The sequence below is a fragment of the Squalius cephalus genome (genome assembly GCF_949319135.1).
Source record: "Squalius cephalus genome assembly, chromosome: 7".
Classification (NCBI taxonomy): Eukaryota; Metazoa; Chordata; class Actinopteri; order Cypriniformes; family Leuciscidae; genus Squalius; species Squalius cephalus.
Window position 1 is genome coordinate 11,464,921 of NC_137128.1, and position 17,527 is coordinate 11,482,447.

Consider the following 17,527-nt stretch of genomic DNA (forward strand, 5'->3'; position numbering starts at 1 on the left):
TTTCCATGAAAATTTCTAAAATTTATGATTGATTGTTTCAAAGGGATACTAATGACACATGATTTGGATATTTTTGTGTCTGGGAAAAATTTGGGATTAAACGGGTTAATGCTCAATCATCAGTTAATTATCTCATTAACTTCAACACCGCTTTAACTCTGTAGTGTGCACACATATGAACACTGAGCAGTGTTAATTTAACATGGGCGTTTTTCTGTGTACTATTACATAAATCTTACCCGTTTCATTTACGTATGACTGACAAATATGAATCACATTCAGTTTATTAATACAATTACATAAATCGTATCTGTTTCATTTATATATGACTTAAAAATATGAATCACATTCAGATTATTGATTGGTTTATGTTAAAACTATGTAATCCAAATGCATGGAAATTTTATATGCAATTCAAATACATAAATCTTATGTTTAGACACAATTTTTTTTTTGAGTGTATTTGCGTCCACACCAACGAACGATAACGGTCTTTTCACTAAGCACTCGCGTGCCCGCGCTGCAGTTTCAAAGTAGCGAAAATGGATGACCTGCTTCTGCTTTACGTTACACAAACTGAAAAATAAAAACAGGTGCTTTTGCACTCTAAAAAGAGATGACTTCTTGTGACATGTTGTGTCAGTTTTAACACATGTAGTGAGTGTGCTCAGGGACAACACATGTTGTGTCAAATTTAACACAATAAATGTGTAAGTCATTTTAACACACAAATTGTGTCATTTTAAAAAATAAAGCGAAAGGGCCAGATGCAAAAATATTAACCGTTTAATCAATAGTCGAGTACAGAATGCATGTGCACACAAAGTACAACACAATGTTTCAAGCTCAATGACTGGACAGACTCACTGTACTGGACATTATTCAGTTATTCACACTTCAACCCCTAATTAATAATGCTGCTTTTGACAAAAGTTCATGAAGAGATAACAGTTAACAGCGTTTGCACTTTGAATTTAATTAAAATGTAGCAACTGACAAAATATTGTATATAAATAGCTTGCATTTACACTGGCCTGTTTGTTTGAGAACATAGCAAACACTGCATACCATTCACAGTGATGGTGAGTGTCAGCGCTCAAAATGATGAGTTGAAAACAACACAACCTGTAGAAAGAGATGTGTTAAAAATGACACATGTTGTGTCAGTTTTAACACATGTAGTGTGTGTGCTCAGGGACAACACATGTTGTGTAGATTTTAACACTATTGTGTAGATTTTAACACATGTAGTGTGTGTGCTCAGGGACAACACATGTTATGTCAAATTTAACACACAACCTGTGTCGATTCTTAACACATCTCTGTGTTTATAAGGACTACTCATTTTGTATTACCTTTAACACAACTAGTGTGTTATTCCTCTTACACAGAAGTGTGTTGAAACCTTTTACACACTTATGTGTTATAGTTACACAACTTGTGTCAGATATGTGTCATGTGACTGTAGTCGGTGTGTATTTGCCAGTTACTTCCTGTGTTTTTACAACTGAGTGTTTGGATGAACACTGAAACATATTGTTAACTTGTTTTTATGTAGTCCAGTGACGTTTAAAAAAGAGTTTGTTTGAACATTTTATTACCTGGATGTTTTAGACATCATGAATCTACATAGACAAGCTCTTATTGAGAATTAACAGAGGTTTAGATGTTGATGTTTCACTGAATGTTTTATTTAAGTCACCAGAATCGTGATTAATGGCTCCTTTATTTGACCTCTTGACCCTTTACTCTTCTTTTAATATTTCTCTGGCTGCTTTAACTGTATTTTAATAAAATGCATTTGTTATGGCGAGTGAAAATATGATCAGATGTTTCTTGATGATGTTGTAATCAGCAAGTGCAGATCTGATCAGGTTTATGAGTAAATGGATGGTGCGCATTTATTCGGAATGGGCCCAAAAAAGAACACGCAGACAGAGGAAGTCGATGACATTAAAAAGTCTCTCGACTTCCTAACTGAGGAGATGATTACAGTGAAGACGCAGCAGAGCCGTCTTCTGGAAGTATTAGAGGAGGTTAAACAGCTGCGCCTTCAAAACATTGAAAAGGACAAACGGATCGTGGAGCTTGAACGGAGGGTGGACGATCTGGAGCAGTACTCCCGGCTGAACGACTTGCTCATCACTGGTATTCCTATCAAACCACGCTCGTACGCGCGCGCGGTAGCCGCGGACAGCGGAGATGAGCAGAGGGAGAGGGAAGTGCGCTCAGTGGAGCAACAAGTGGCAACCTTTCTCCAGAGCAAAGGAGTAGAGCTGGACCTGGATTGCATTGAAGCATGCCACCCTCTACCGAGAAGGATCAACAACGATAGACCAGCAGTCATTTTGAGATTTGTCAACAGGAAAAACAAGATGGCCCTGTTAAAACAAGGCCGCAAACTCAAAGGGACAAATGTATATATAAATGAACACTTAACAAAAAAGAATGCAGACATAGCCAGAAAAGCAAGACACCTCAAGAAACAAGAAAAAAATTCAACACACATGGGTAACAAACGGTAAAATCTTCATCAAGTTAAATGGGTCTCCAGAGGAGGCCAAAATTCTCATAGTAAGAAACATGGAGGAGTTGGTCAAGTATCAGTGATCATAATGCACATCAGCCATCTAATTAAGGTAACATCTGACTTACACTATCACAATGAGTACTGAGCCACACACGGGTGGTCAAAATGACAATTATATAGAGACAGACTTTTTGCAGAGAATTGAACAACTACGTCAATTGGATCTGGGTGCAACTGAATATACTGAGTATAATATGCATGATGTAGAGACTGATATTGATCCTGACAACAATTTCCTTTCTATTATTAACAACAACTGTAACTACTATACAAATGAACAATACAGCAATAATAGCATTACTGAGGATAAATTGACTATTATTCATTTTAACAGCAGAAGTTTGTATACAAATTTTAATGCAATAAGTGAATATCTACAAAATTTTGTTTATCCCTTCAGTGTGATAGCGATTTCTGAAACCTGGTTCAATCAAGAGAAAGGAATTGACTTTGAAATGGATGATTATGATCTGCATTACGTGAATAGACAGAATAAAACTGGAGGTGGGGTCGCGCTATATGTGCACAAAACTATAAAATATTCACTTCTAAGTAATATGTCATTTGTAGTTGATAATTTAATGGAATGTATAACAATAGAAATCAATAATGGAAAGAAAAAAAACATTATTATAAGTTGTGTTTATAGATCACCTGGGTCAAGTATTGATACTTTCAATGAAGAGATGGAGAATCTGTTTTCAACAGTTAATAATAAGTCCTTATTTATTTGTGGGGACTTTAACATTGACCTCTTAAATCCAAACAAACATAAACTGACTGATGAATTCATTGAAAGAATGTACTCCATGTCCTTATTCCCAACAATAACAAAACCCAGTAGAATTACATCACACAGTGCAACCTTAATCGATAATATCTTTACAAATAACTTGACAAATAACATATTTAATGGTTTGCTTATTTGTGATATTACGGACCATTTACCTGTTTTTGTTGTATATGACTGTAATGTTTCAAAAACAAAAGAAATTTGTAATGTAAGCTGCAAAAGATTACTAACTCAAGAAGCAATTAATGCATTTAATGATGACCTGAGAGTACAAGACTGGAGTTCTGTTCATGGAGAGACCGACACAGACAGAGCCTATAATAATTTTTTAGAAATATTCACATATTCATATGATAAGTATTGCCCCATTTCAGTTTACAGTAAACACAATAAATATTTAAAATGTCCCTGGATGACTAAAGGTTTACAAAATGCATGCAAAAAGAAAAATAATCTCTATAAATTATTCATTAAACTGAAAACAACAGAAGCGGAGAATAGATATAAGTTGTATAAAAATAAGTTAACTGATGTAATAAGAATAGCCAAGAAATTTTATTATAAGAAATTATTGATTGATAATAAATCTAATATAAAAGGAACTTGGGATGTATTAAATAACATTCTCAAAAAAGGCTTCAAAAAAATGACTTACCCAGAATATTTTGTTGATGCACATGGTGAATATCGTACTAAGAATAGCGTAGTTAATAGTTTTAATAATTTTTTTGTAAACATCGGCCGTGACTTGGCATCAAGAATCCCTGATGAACAAATAGAGCACAATATTGATAAAATTGAGAATAATTCAAACACCATCTTCCTTTCAGCAGTCAGTGAGCAAGAAGTAATGGATATTGTCCAAAAGTCCAAAAATAACTAATCTATGGACTGTTATTCCATCAATATGGCAATACTAAAAAAAGTTATAAATAACATCAAATCACCTCTAACGCACATCTGTAATCAGTCACTTCTAAATGGTTGTGTTCCCAAGAAAATGAAAATTGCTAAAGTTATTCCACTATTCAAAAATGGAAATAAACATAATTTTACCAATTATAGACCAATCTCATTGCTTCCTCAGTTTTCAAAAATTCTAGAAAAAATATTCAATACTCGATTAGAAAAATTTGTTGAAAAATATAAACTGATAAATGAAAGTCAATATGGATTTAGAAGCAAAAGATCTGCATCTATGGCTATAATTGATGCTACAGAAGAATTATCAAATGCATTGGACAATAAAAAATTTACTATTGGAATATTTATTGATTTGAAAAAAGCCTTCGACACTATCAATCATGTAATATTACTTAAGAAACTAGAAAGGTATGGGATACGAGGGGTGGCTGGAAACTGGGTAAAAAGCTATTTGAGTGACAGAATGCAATATGTGCAGATGGGTGAGTCCTCATCTGATTGTCGTGTAACTTCTTGTGGTGTCCCTCAAGGGTCAGTATTGGGCCCTAAACTATTCAACCTGTACATCAATGATATATTTCATGTTTCTAAATTACTTAAGTGTGTTTTGTTTGCAGATGATACCAATATTTTCTATTGTGATGACAACTATGATAAGGTTATTAATGTTGTAAATACGGAACTAAAGAATATAAAAAAATGGATGGATAGTAATAAATTATCCTTAAATTTAGATAAAACTAAAGCTATATTATTTGGTAATTATAAGAAAAAAACAGATAAGATGATTGAGATAGATGGGATACAAATTGAAAATGTCTCTGAAATAAAATTTTTAGGAATTACAATAGACAATAAACTAACTTGGAAAACTCACATCAGACACATAAAAACCAAAGTCTCCAAAAGCCTTGCGATAATAAATAAAGCCAAACAGGTACTTGATGAGAATTCACTCCGTATTTTGTATTGTTCCCTGATTCTACCGTACTTAACTTACTGTGTTGAAGTATGGGGAAATAATTATAATAACTTAATACAATCACTATTTATTTTACAAAAAAGGGCTTTACGTACCATACACAAGGCTGAATATCTTGAACACACAAATCCATTATTTCTTAAATCGAAATTATTAAAAATACAGGACCTAGTAGAATTTAATACAGCACAATTTTTATTTAAAGCATTTCATAATCTATTACCTGCAAACATACAAAAAGTATTCACACAGAGAGAGCAGTTGTACAGTTTGAGGAGTTATGGGAACTTTTTAATACCAACGATCAGAACTACTAGGAGGAGTTTCTGTGTGTCTGTATGTGGGGTTAAACTATGGAATAGTCTGGGGCTGGAACTCAAACAAAGTCAAAGCATTCATCAATTTAAAGTACTCTATAAAAAGAAGGTCTTGTCACATTACAAGGAGGGCATGGTTTAATTATGTGGTGTTGTATTCATGTATTCATAATCTGTCTTATTTTACCTTGTAGGTATTCTGATTACCATTGTTGGTATTACTATAATAGTATTGATGTATCTATGTATTCATAGTCTGTCTTATTTTACCTTGTAGGTATTTGATTACCATTGTTGGTATTATTATAACTGTTACCTGCGGAAATATATGGTGTGTATTTAAGATATGTTTGTGTTTGTTTTTGTCTGTTTTTTTTGTTGTTTTTTGTTTTTTTTTGTCATTTTCTTTTTCATGTTTTTTCTCAGACGTCTTTATATATACATTTAACTGAGTGTCATGATAATGTTAATAATTAAGGAAGCAATTGCCTTGTTTTTGTTTTTCCTGTTAATTGTAACCGGGGTGGGTTTAAATAAGTTTGACTTCTACCCACTCCGTTTCGAGCAATAGATGGAATTATGTTGTTAAAGTATGATGAATTTAACTTGTTGTATAGATGAATCAAAATGCTTCTTTATTGCCTTTGTTAGATGTCATTATATATTGCTCGAAATAAATAAATAAATTCAATTCAATTCAATTTTATTTATGTGCTGATAGTAATAACAATCTTGTGACACTACATCATGCTATCCAGCAGTGCAGAATAATAAAATAAATGTTTTCTGAAAATTTTAATCTGCAGCAGAAATTAGTCAAACACAGACATCAAGAATCAGCGTATGAATCTCAACAATGGTGACAAACAAAAAGCTTCATGCCAGAATGCATGCTGGGAGTCATGGATGAGATTTGCACTATGGTGGCACCCAGCATGCATTGCAGCATGAAGCTTTTTGTTTGTCACCATTGTTGAGATTCATACGCTGATTCTTGAGGTCTGTTTGATACCTTAGACTATAAGATTCTGTGCGAACTGTGTATTTATTAATACATTTTAAGCTAATTGCATTATGCTAATCTTTTATGTATTACACTCATCTTTCAAATATTAAACTCTTTCTGAGCTCTTGCTGAACAATCTTACATGTTCATAATGATAAAATTATCATCTAAGCATATTTTTCTCATGATTATTTCTGCTGTTTCAAATGTGCAGATTAAATACACATTTACAGCAAACAGAGAAAACTAATGTTAAAGAGTCAAGGGTCAAGAGCTCAAATGAAGCTGACACTAATCACGATTCTGGTGACTTTAAATGAAACATTCAATGAATCATCAACACCAAGACCTGTTAATTCTCAATAAGAGCTTCTGTAGAGTCTGACAGAAATAAAGTTAATCTGGTTATTAATAACAAGTGAAAGCAGCATTTGAAAAAGACATTGAAAAAGAGGCATGATGTGATTGGCTGCAAAAAAACACCCGTTAATCTTTAAGTTTTCATTAATTAAGATTTAATTTATTTATTTGAATATATTGCTTTATTTATTTTAGAGCATTTTATGGAATACCATATAAAATATACCTATAATTTTTTTCATAAAAACAAACTGCCCTCCACCCAGTGCTATTCTATCCAGAGTTACATTTTAACACACATTGTGTGTTAAAAATATACACAACGTGTCAAAATACCATCAACACATGCTGTGTGTTGTTTTTTAACACATCTCTTTTTAGAGTGTTTCCAGAGTTACATTTTAACACACATTGTGTGTTAAAAATCTACACAACATGTGTCAAAATGCCATCAACACATCTTGTGTGTTGTTTTTTAACACATCTCTTTTTAGAGTGTGGGTACACTATATCCTTAAAAGACGAGAGGAGTCCGTCGTCTTTTGAAGACAAATTTTATTCATACTTTGGAATGAATCAATATCAGTTTGCTGCATTTACATGTCTTTTACCAGCAGATGTCCTCAGCATGCTATGTTCCGAGCGCCTCTAAACAGTGAACAGTGAATCTAGCTAGTCTAGTGCACACTAATCTAACAGTGAATTTAGCTGACGAAGTCAATAGTGGAATATAAACAACGCCTAGTCAACACCTCTATATATATATACACACACAATGCCTTTTTCACTGAAACTTCAAAGGAAGCAATACAGTGTTGTCGAAACTAGATACCTGAGGTAATTTTGTTACACTATTTGCTGCTAGCCTGCATAATGATCTTATCTTTAATACTTCTCACCATTTATTCCAAGGGTACGACCGATTGCTTTTCATATATCCATTTTTTAACATATCTTCGAAAAGGGGCTTGACTTGTCAAACAGTGGTGGATTTTTCTGTACCTCGGCGATTAACTTCTTCACAATGTCACAATGATTCTGATTGGCTTATAATTATTTGGTTCCAATCTAGATCATTAAACTGCTGTATATTAATAACAATTTCATAAAAATCAAATACTAGAAGAATAACTTTTATAAAAGTGATATACCTGAGATTAGGCCGTTTGTCTCCACTCTTAAAGTTTATTGGGCGATCTATAGAGCAGTTACTCTTCATAGACACACAGCTGGACTCTGGGTTTGAGCTCTTCTGCTGGACTGAACTGGAACAGAGAACAGATTCAGTTTAATCCTTTAGATTACTGTGTTCAGGTAACACTTTATACACAGCAAAATCCCCAGTGTTAAATTAACACTCCTCAGTGTTTATATGTGTCCACACTACAGGGTGTTAAAAATTAACACTGAAGCAGTGTTGAAGTTAATGAGATAATTAAGTTAACACTGAAGCAGTTCTGAAGTTAATGCAATAATTAAGTGATTAATTAAGTGATGATTGGCTATTAGTGGTGACACCTGATGATAACAAGCAGACTCACTGAAGGAAAGAGAAACAAGAACAGAAAAAAGAGAAACACAAGAACTACTGACTTCGAGTCATTACACATTGTTGCACTTATTATTACCAGTTTGACTTTATTTCTGTCATACATCGACAAAAGTTCTTGAGATTCAACAGAAGTTTAGACGGTAATTTTTTATGGAATTTTTCTTTTCAAGTTACCATTTTGGTGGTCAGTGTTTGCTTTAGTTGGGCTCTTGACACTTTTCATTTTTTAAAATTAGTTTTTCTCTGGTTGCTACAACTCTGTGTTTATAAAGCAAATTTGTTACTGTAAGAGAAAACATGACCTGCTCACAATATATTTTGATGATAATGACATTATCATCATGTAGTGTCCTGATTCACTGATGTGAGAGTCTAAATTTTTGACTATATGCTTGAAGTATTGTTTTAGTATTGGTGATTGTAGCTCTGAGATTCTACAGTTTGAGATCCAACAGCAATATCAATTTTTTTGAAAATACTTTGAGCAAAGAAGTTATTGTGTTTAAACGCACAGACATCAAGAATCAGCACATGAATCTCAACAATGGTGACAAAAAACAAACTAGTGACAAACAGATCAACTCTGGACATCACAAACCAAGCTACTAAAGTCAGAACAAAACAATAGCAAAATAAAAGCCAACAGAAAAAACAATGAAAATTACAGGACAATTCAGCTGCATAATTTATTCATGCTGCAATGCATGATGTCAGCCATTGATGCGTTCTGATTGGTGGCTCCCATCATGCAATGCAACATTAAGCATTTGTTTGATTGTCACCATTGTTGAGATTCATATGTAGATTATTGATGTCAGTGTTTGATTTTAAATCCTTCAGATCTTTAAAACATTGCTGAATGTTACTTCTGTAGTGAAAAATTAATAAAACAGCTAGATAATCAGTTTATAATGCTGTGTGACATCATGAGGTCACTAGAAATTTCATCATTGAATCATAACCAGGGCTGAATTTCCAAAAACATCTTAAACTTAACTTGATTGCAGACCAACTGCAACAAATGGTCTATACGATCAAATTAGACTTGTGATGTTTTCAGGAAACACATCCCAAATCATAGTTTCTCTTGCCACAACACATATGCTCTATAAGCACAGAGTTGGAGCAGCCAGAGAAATACTAATGTTAAATAGTAAAGGGTCAAGAGCCCAACTAAAGCAACCACTGACCACCATAATGGTGACATGAAACGAAACATTCCATAAAACATTACCATCTAAACTTCTGTTAAATCTAAATAAGAACATGTGTGTAGATGTATGACAGAAATAAAGTCAAACTGGTAAAATAATAAGTGCAATAATGGCTCGAAGTCAGTAGTTCATGTGTTTCTCTTTTTTCTGTTCTTGTTTCTCTTTCCTTCAGTGATTCTGCTTGTTATCATCAGGTGTCACCACTAATGGCCAATCATCACTTAATTAATCACTTAATTATCTCATTAACTTCAGAACTGCTTCAGTGTTAACTTAATTAACTCATTAACTTCAACACTGCTTCAGTGTTAATTTTTAACACCCTGTAGTGTGGACACATATAAACACTGAGGAGTGTTAATTTAACACTGGGGATTTTGCTGTGTAATAACGTTCAGTTGTAAGTCATTTATAAGTGGTTAGTTAATGATGAACTAATCATTAACAAAACATTCATAAATGATTGGCAAGTGATATACTAACATTTTATGTATGTTTTGTCAATTCCGTGACAAGTCATTTACAAGTGATTAGTAAATGATTAACTAATCATTTACGAAACATGACTATGCGTTCATAAATGATTAATAAGTGATATGTTCATTATTGTATGTATGTTTTGTAGATTCAGTTATAAGTCATTTACATTTGATTAGTTAACGATTAACTAATCATTTACAAAACATGACTATGCGTTTCATAAATGTTTAAACATATTTACAAGTGATGAATAGTTTACACTTTAGATTAGGGGATGCAGAAAGTGTTGTAAATGATTTATTCACGCTTTTACACATCATTGTGTTGTTGAACACTGTTACTTACCTGTTACAAATGATCTGTACATACACATTATAAAGTGTTACCCATTTGGTAATGTTTGTTGAAAGTATACCTGCACTGTAAAAAAGAATACATTGATTTTATTAATATCTAATTAATAAAAATGAGGCAACAGATTACAAGCAATATTATTAATTAAATTTAACAAATTAGAATTGAGTAATAATTAATCAAATGAATTCCTTAAAAGTTAACCATTTAAAATGAGTAAAATTTACAAAATATCTTTTATTGCCAACATTGAAGACACCTGGTGTTAACAAGCAGAATCACTGAAGGAGAAAACCATAATTAAAGTTACCATTGTGGAGATCAGTGTGTGTTTTAGTTGGGCTCTTGACCTTAAATTATTAACTTTAAGTTTTGTTTGGCTGCTGTACATGAATTATAACAGCCAGATGAACAAATAGAAAAGGTGATCTGATGGTGTTGGTTGTGTTTTAACATAATCATTATTTCACAATTATTTGACCTGAATCACTGAACCTCATATAGAGTCCAATTTATGAGTTAAGTTAACTTTATTAATTACAGCAGTATAATATTTTTAGCCTTTTCAATGAAATCCAAATGATCAAATAAATAATAAAAAATAAATAAATATATATGTTTTTTTTTTGGCACAAACACACATCAAGATTTTGCGTATGCATCTCAGCAATGGTGACAAACAGATCACCTCTGAACATAAGCTCATTATTTATTCATGCAGCAATGCATGATGGGAGCCATGAATGAGTTTTGATTGGTGGAACCCAGAATGCATTGCAACATGCTTTATTATTGTCACCATTGTTGAGATTCACAGGCTGATTATTGATGTCTGTGTGTCTCCTTTTTATGTCAGAGAAACTTTTTAGAAATTATTTGCCTTACATTGTAAAAGTTAAAAAATATTATGCCGTACAAGGCCAGTGCTGCTATAGTTAATAAAGTAAACCTAACTCATAAATTGGACTCTATATGAGGTTCAGTGATTCAGGTCTAATGATTGTGAATTAATGATTATGTTAAAACACAACCAACACCATCAGATCACCTTTTCTATTTGTTCATCTGGCTGTTATAACTCATGTACAGCAGCCAAACAAAACTTAAAGTTAATAATTTAAGGGTCAAGAGCCCAACTAAAACACACACTGATCTCCACAATGGTGACTTTAATTATGGTTTTCTCCTTCAGTGATTCTGCTTGTTAACACCAGGTGTCTTCAATGTTGGCAATAAAAGATATTTTGTAAATTTTACTCATTTTAAATTGTTAACTTTTAAGGAATTAATTTGATTAATTATTACTCAATTCTAATTTGTTAAATTTAATTAATAATATTGCTTGTAATCTGTTGCCTCATTTTTATTAATTAGATATCAATAAAATCAATGTATTCTTTTTTACAGTGTGCATCCAGGAGAAGAATCTCCATCTCTGGATCCTTGTGAATCAGCCATGATGAAGCTGCAGGAGAATCTGATGAGTTTGATCTCCTCCACTGACTCTGAATGAAGAAACAGAGACAGACACTAAATCAGAAAAGGTTAAACAACCTTCATAATTTAGCTGAACATATCTGGAGTGTGGGAGAAAAGGATCATGTGACTGCGTTAACTCAAGATCGTTGGGCCTTTTCACACACACAAACCCGTTGGATTTAGAATTTTATGAAAAATAACTGACACCGAGAAACGCTGATTGAATGTTCGGGTGAAAAAGAAAACAAACACCGACCCACATCGACACACACTGATCCGATATTTTTGTTTTTTTAAAGTGTTTGTTGACGTTTGTATAAATTGGCCTATGAATGTTTACACGTAAGTTACACACATCACGAAACACAAAGGAACATTGAATTCCTTCGAATTGTGAAATAAACCCTTTATTTAAGATTCCATATCAAACAATCGCGTAAAATGTCCAGAGATTCGTATTAATATGAGAAAGTCTCACATGAACACTCACAAGATACAGGATCTCAAATCCTCCAGCTTTAACATCATAAAACTACACGCACATTCCTTCTTGAACGGTGATAAACACTTTGATGCTCTGTTTTTTCCGTGTCGTATTTCGCATTTTTCCTGCTTAAAATGACGACAGGAAAACTTACTTTCACTTTCTATGTGTGACAAGAGAGAGAGAGAGAGAGAGAGAGAGAGAGAGAGAGAGAGAGAGACGCGCGTTCACGAGAGCACCACGACGCATGCGTGTGAGAGCAGACGTTGTTGAACGCGTGTTTTTTTAGCAAACAAAGCACGCGTCTTTTCAGTTTGTTTTTATTTGTGATAGGCTACTTTATTAAGTGTGCTTGCTGAAAGCAGCACACTTATTGTTCTTCTTAAGTTTTCTTATTATTAAGTGTTCTTGCTGAAAGCGCACACTTATTGTTCTTCTTAAGTTTTCTTCTTCTTATTATTATTCCCGGGAGAAAAATTTTGGCCAGCTCCTGCGCCTAGGCCCTTTGAGACAGAGACACCGTTCCAACTTTAAAACGTCCGGTCAGTACCGGTGTAAGTTGCTCGCGAAGATGACATCACGAGTCCATGTCGTTTGTCCGCCATAGTGGATTGAACAGAAAGCGAAACTAAAGTTTCACAGGTCACAAATTTGGTCCGAACTTCACGAAACTGGACGTACATGATCCTTGGAGCAAGCCTCACAAAAGTTACTAGAAGGATTTTTGATTTTCGGAAGCGTTTGCCCGTCACAGCCAAACAAAATCAGTACACTGTAAAAAAGAATACATTGATTTTATTAATATCTAATTAATAAAAATGAGGCAACAGATTACAAGCAATATTATTAATTAAATTTAACAAATTAGAATTGAGTAATAATTAATCAAATGAATTCCTTAAAAGTTAACCATTTAAAATGAGTAAAATTTACAAAATATCTTTTATTGCCAACATTGAAGACACCTGGTGTTAACAAGCAGAATCACTGAAGGAGAAAACCATAATTAAAGTTACCATTGTGGAGATCAGTGTGTGTTTTAGTTGGGCTCTTGACCTTAAATTATTAACTTTAAGTTTTGTTTGGCTGCTGTACATGAATTATAACAGCCAGATGAACAAATAGAAAAGGTGATCTGATGGTGTTGGTTGTGTTTTAACATAATCATTATTTCACAATTATTTGACCTGAATCACTGAACCTCATATAGAGTCCAATTTATGAGTTAAGTTAACTTTATTAATTACAGCAGTATAATATTTTTAGCCTTTTCAATGAAATCCAAATGATCAAATAAATAATAAAAAATAAATAAATATATATGTTTTTTTTTTGGCACAAACACACATCAAGATTTTGCGTATGCATCTCAGCAATGGTGACAAACAGATCACCTCTGAACATAAGCTCATTATTTATTCATGCAGCAATGCATGATGGGAGCCATGAATGAGTTTTGATTGGTGGAACCCAGAATGCATTGCAACATGCTTTATTATTGTCACCATTGTTGAGATTCACAGGCTGATTATTGATGTCTGTGTGTCTCCTTTTTATGTCAGAGAAACTTTTTAGAAATTATTTGCCTTACATTGTAAAAGTTAAAAAATATTATGCCGTACAAGGCCAGTGCTGCTATAGTTAATAAAGTAAACCTAACTCATAAATTGGACTCTATATGAGGTTCAGTGATTCAGGTCTAATGATTGTGAATTAATGATTATGTTAAAACACAACCAACACCATCAGATCACCTTTTCTATTTGTTCATCTGGCTGTTATAACTCATGTACAGCAGCCAAACAAAACTTAAAGTTAATAATTTAAGGGTCAAGAGCCCAACTAAAACACACACTGATCTCCACAATGGTGACTTTAATTATGGTTTTCTCCTTCAGTGATTCTGCTTGTTAACACCAGGTGTCTTCAATGTTGGCAATAAAAGATATTTTGTAAATTTTACTCATTTTAAATTGTTAACTTTTAAGGAATTAATTTGATTAATTATTACTCAATTCTAATTTGTTAAATTTAATTAATAATATTGCTTGTAATCTGTTGCCTCATTTTTATTAATTAGATATCAATAAAATCAATGTATTCTTTTTTACAGTGTAGCGTAGTCGCCAAACAGGAAGTCGTCCATATCTCAGGAACTCTGTCACGTATCGAAACCAAACTTTGTACATTAACTCGAGACTCCAATGTGAGGAAGCACAAGATCTGATTTTTTTTTTACATTTTTTTTATTTCAGGCTAATAGACAAACCCATTTACCTATGTCTATGCAAGAGTTTCACCCTTACACTTTTAATGTTAATGCATTTAGACAGTAGGTGGCACTGTTGTATTACATTTCACAGAGCTGCCAAGTCAGTGTATATAATGCATTCGTTTTTACTAGGTTTGTCATAATAAATGCAGGCATGAATTTCGTTTTTTGCATTGGTCTAATTTAATCATCATCTGTATTTATTAATATATACAGATTTGTATGCATGAATTGTGCATTTCCAGTTCTCAAAGCAGTTAATAACAAAACAAAAAAAAACTTTATACAAAATACATCATGCTCTTCTTCGCTAACCGAACAAACAATTCATTGTCTGTGGCTGTGTTTGTGCGCACGGGAAATATGCTGCGCATAACAATAGAAAACAAGGAGAAACGCGCAGTCACATGCTCAAACAATCAACAGGTGCGTTCCATTTGACCATATGTGGACTGCGAAGTGGACTTTACAGGGTTTTCCGCCATCTTAAATTAGATTCTAATCCGAAGGGAGCGAACATGTTCAGTTCGAAGGGCACTGCGCACGGCATAGGGAATAAGGGAACATCGATACATCACTTCACAGGAAGTGGAGAGCCATGATCACCCAACTGTCATTTCGCGCACCACTCCATCACCAGTCAGAACGGTCATAACTAACGATGGAGGAGTTTACGTATGTGTGTAAGTATTCATACATTTTGCCATTGTTATACAAATGACAGTATTTTTAACGGTTATTGTTGTGAATATTACATACCCAGATAGCACACGTACGTCGGGCCGACGTTGGCCCAACATCGAGCGTCGGCCTCCCTCTCTATAACATCGCAAAGGCGTCGGCCACGCGTAGGCAGATCTCTTGTCAGTCAGTGCTCTATTTCCCAGCTCCGTTACGTCGGCTTTAGGTCGGCCCACTATACGGGAGGCCGATGTCGCGTTGTGCGCGTGAACTTTCAAGTCGCTTTCAAACCATAGACTGTAAAAAAATATGGACGTAGTGTCCGTGACGTCACCCGTAGGTTTCTGAAGAGCATTTTTGAAGCCTAAAGTGGGCGGAGCCGTCCGTCGCCATCTTGGCCTTGCGTCACTCCTGGATAACAGAAAATAGGCAAACAGGCGGGGCGTGAGTGGAGCTGAGGAGCCTGGCCATAGATATGAGCCTGGCTATCTGAAATCACCTAGCTCGACGTGATCGAGTTAGCTGATGATGTAAAGCCAATTAAAAGTTCCTGTTTTTGCCCTTCGAAATATTATAATAGTTAAAATACATGGCTACAAGTGAGACTGTGTATTACTTCGAGAGTGTTTTTGTGTGACAGTGATTTATGTGTCAGTCACTCTTTCATGGTCCGTCAGCGCGGCACCGCTCAAGTTCGTAGAGAGCTTATTCAGTCCATTTTAAATTCTGATTTTGGCCGCCTCTCAAATGGGTTAAACCGTTAAACCATAGATATATTGCCTTTGAAGTGCAAGAAAATCTGCGCTCATTCATGGATGTGCATTTATTGCACGGACGGAGAAAGCGCCGACGCCTGCATGATTTCATCTGACGGTACATAAGCATATTATAATCCATCTGTTCCGTGAGAGCAGAACGAACGAGCCTTTATTGACGTTTTAAATTTGAAAACTCCAAAAATCAACGAAATTGTCAGACATCCATTAGTGCATGTTCACAGAGGAAAACAACTGAAATACAGCGCTGGTTGTTCTCTCAAACGATACTCGACAACAACGACTGAATCCAAAGACGTGGGCTTTGTACCCAAGTATTAAATTGTATGAAATAATCCCGAAAAAAAGCACAAACACTGCAGAGAAGGCAAGTTCAGCAGTAACATTTGCTGAGGTGAAGTGACGGCTAGTAACAGCAGACAAACGGCTAGCATTGACATCAGCGGGAATCCACCTGTCACTCAAGTGGCCACACCCTTAAATTTAAATATTAATCAACTAAACGGATGAGTTATAAAAAAAATTCACCCCCCTCACAGTTGTTATGAAGGGCAAAATTAGCTGTATAGACCAAAGCCACAGAGAGAACCAGGCTGTAAACATGTTTTTTTCTGCTGTGAAGTTGGTAATTTTAACATGAGGGAGATACAGATTTGACTCACTTCTGCAGCCAGGCCAAGCGGCCAGTCAACGAATTGCAGTTTAATTCACTTCCGTGTTGGTTTCAAGAGAGAGACCAAGCGTGCCGCACAAGCCCTGAAAAGTGAAGCCAAAACGCCTCGATCGCCCCCCGGTGACTGGTCCTAGTATAGGCCATAAGCAAGAGGCAACATTCTGATCTGAAAAATGAAGCCTACCCGAAAGTGCGAAAAACTGCAATACATCGAAAATCCGCTAGAGGGAGGTCCCAAAAGGGAGCAAATGTCCATAGCCCCTTGTTAAAATGTCCGTTTTCACAGCATAAATTCATGTTTTTACAGGTTGGTCCCATGGACTTTTATTGTATTTTTCGATAGCTTCCGAGTGCCTGACAACTGTGAGGGGGGTGAATTTTTTTCTAACTCGTTAGTTTAGATCGTATTTAGATATAAAATGTATGACAATAAGGGCGTGGTTAACTTTGATTGACAGCTTGATTGACAGCTGACAAGGCAGCGCCACGGAGAATGACAACATAAGAAGCGCCATTTTTTAATACAGTTGACATATAATACTACTGTTTCTGTATCATGAAATGTAGTTTTAAGAGTTTTTCAGGCGAGA

At 34.5% G+C, this 17,527-nt stretch overlaps 1 long non-coding RNA gene across 1 annotated transcript in view; it reads right to left on the reverse strand.

Annotated features, from left to right (window-relative positions):
* Positions 1 to 8,221, reverse strand: part of LOC307161485 — a 16,788-nt gene extending 8,567 nt beyond the window's left edge. The window contains exon 1 of the long non-coding RNA XR_013821740.1: positions 8,124 to 8,221. This is a non-coding gene — a long non-coding RNA (uncharacterized lncRNA). The remainder of the gene's footprint in view (positions 1 to 8,123) is intronic.
* Positions 8,222 to 17,527: the final 9,306 nt, after the last annotated feature.